Source organism: Limanda limanda, chromosome 3, assembly GCF_963576545.1.
Source record: "Limanda limanda chromosome 3, fLimLim1.1, whole genome shotgun sequence".
Taxonomy (NCBI): Eukaryota; Metazoa; Chordata; class Actinopteri; order Pleuronectiformes; family Pleuronectidae; genus Limanda; species Limanda limanda.
Window position 1 is genome coordinate 23,805,548 of NC_083638.1, and position 2,432 is coordinate 23,807,979.

Here is a 2,432-nt window from a genome sequence, read left to right on the forward strand (position 1 = left end):
AAGAGCTATTCAGGCTTGGACTCTGATCATGGTGGTGATAGGACAATGCAAAGTGGAGTTCTGACAACATCATCTCCTTTGGTGAAGGATGAACCTTCGCTGTACCTCAATGTTTACACGGTTTGAGGAAATGTACCAATTCTGAGAGAGAGAAAGAGAGAGACGTCACCTTTGCAAGAAATAAAGATTCCTTTAATCTATGAACACTGACACTGTCACTGCAGGAGTGGATTTGTTTGTTTACAACCAGCATCAGCATTTGTTGTGTTTTCTCATTTGTCATGATGTTTACTTATGTGTTGTTTTCTTATTTTTACAATTTTTATTTATTCATTGTGTTTTCTTATTTTTCACGATGTTTTCTTATTTTCCCTTGTTTTCCCATTCGTCATTGTTTTTCTTATTTGCTCTTATATTTTCCTATTTGTTGTGTTTTCTTCTTTGCCAGTGTCTATCTTTAATCATTTGTTGTTGTGTGTCCTTATCTATTGTTATCATTGTAATTTGCACTTAAGGGCCTCTGTGCATACACACTCTGTTCTGCCCTTTCATTTTCGCTGAATGAAATTGTGTCTGGACACGCAAACTCTCCAGAAGTAATTTGCCATGGGTGTCATTCAATGCAAATTAGAATGGGGCGGCTGTATTTCCCCGCAGGATCAGGCAAACACTCACAGCTCATTTCGCATCACCTGCGGTGGAGATTGCTTCTTCACGATATGATCATTAAATGGAAGTCTGTCCTTGCGACTACAATTTTGTGAGAACATGTAAATATGGGTAGAGATCCTCTTGAGCTACTATTTAAAAAAAAAAACAGAATCTATCTTTAATCTAAGCCAATGATGGGACATTATGAGTCTTTTTTTTACCTTCTCATACTTGACTAATTTCCTCTTTATTACAGCAGAAGCTGAAGGACGCCTGTTCTCCACTAAATTAACCTTTTCTTCATCCGTGGTCATTTTTATGGAGCAAAGATCACATCAGAACATTATGTAGCCTTTTAGATGTGACTCATTTGTGATGAGTCACAGCTAAATTTTCAAACATTATCATAGGATTTCTACGGTCACAAAATACATAAATAATGTCATCCATTCATCTTCTATACTCCTTTTCTTTTATGGCTTGTGGAAAACAGTACTTTACTAACTATAAAATGTCACAAAAACAAAACAATAAAAATTCCAATTATGATTAGCACAATGTATAGACGGATTTACTTTATTGATGCCAAACTGGGAAATATCCGACAATGGGAATTATTGTATAGTGCCTTGTAATAAAGCCCAGACGTTTTTTTTGCACCAGACCAACACCAGCACTGTTACTTTAAAGACCTTAATGGACTTTTGGTTTCATCTTCATTCTTATCTCCCCGTCTTTATAGGCACTTACAGCAACATTGTGCTGATATAACGAGATGTACACATAATGCAAACTGATATTTGGGAGGGGATTAAGTATTCTGATATAATTTATATAATAAACTGTGATCGCTGAATTTGTTTGCTCTCAAAGGCTCAAATGTAGAGCAGGCAGATGGAGATTGCACACAAAATGTGTGTTTATACATAGTCAGCAGAGGAAACGTATATTATTACATCTTCTCCCAAAGGGCATATTTCTCCTCTATTCGGAAGGTTTCACACCGTGGCAGCGAAATTCAACGATAGCACAAAAAAATCTTCAGGAAACTCAGCCTTTCAATAAATTTGGTCCAAAAGCAAAAAGACAACAAGCAGAACCCAAAGAGCGACGTGCAGCTATGTCCCAATCATAACACCAGGTTCCTCAAGAGTGTATAAAAAAACCTGAATCATTAAATAGTTCATGAAATGGGTTTTTGTCCCACTGGGAATAACAATGGGAGAGAACATGGATTTCTTGAATCCTGTGCAGCTTTTTGAATCTCGAAAAAGAAAGATTCTCTACCCCATCTGGCTCAATGACAGATTTTATTTTAGCACCAAAAAGCTCTACACAGGGCAAAAGACACTGATAAGGAAGAAAAAGAAAAGAAAAAACATGATTTGGATGACCACTAGGATTTGCGATGAGATGGAAAATGGTTAAATCTCAGAATCTGTAATAATTGATTAGTGTGGTATAAAGCTCCCATGTAAATACCAGAATCTTTTCTATCTCCTGATCTGGCATGTTGCACTGAGCTGGTGGTAATCCCCCTCCAGATAAATATCAATACTCCATTACTTAAGCCACGATAAGGAAAAAACATTCTTGGTCACATTTGGGTGAAAGAAAATCTAATTTAGTAGATTTGGGCCAACAATCATCTTCAGTCTCAAATAAAGAGAATTGAATATTCCTCTTTACGTATATACACAGCTGCGCTGTGAACATGTATTCACTTATAAACATATAAAAATACTTAATAACTAGATTGATAAGAAAATAATGTATAAAAG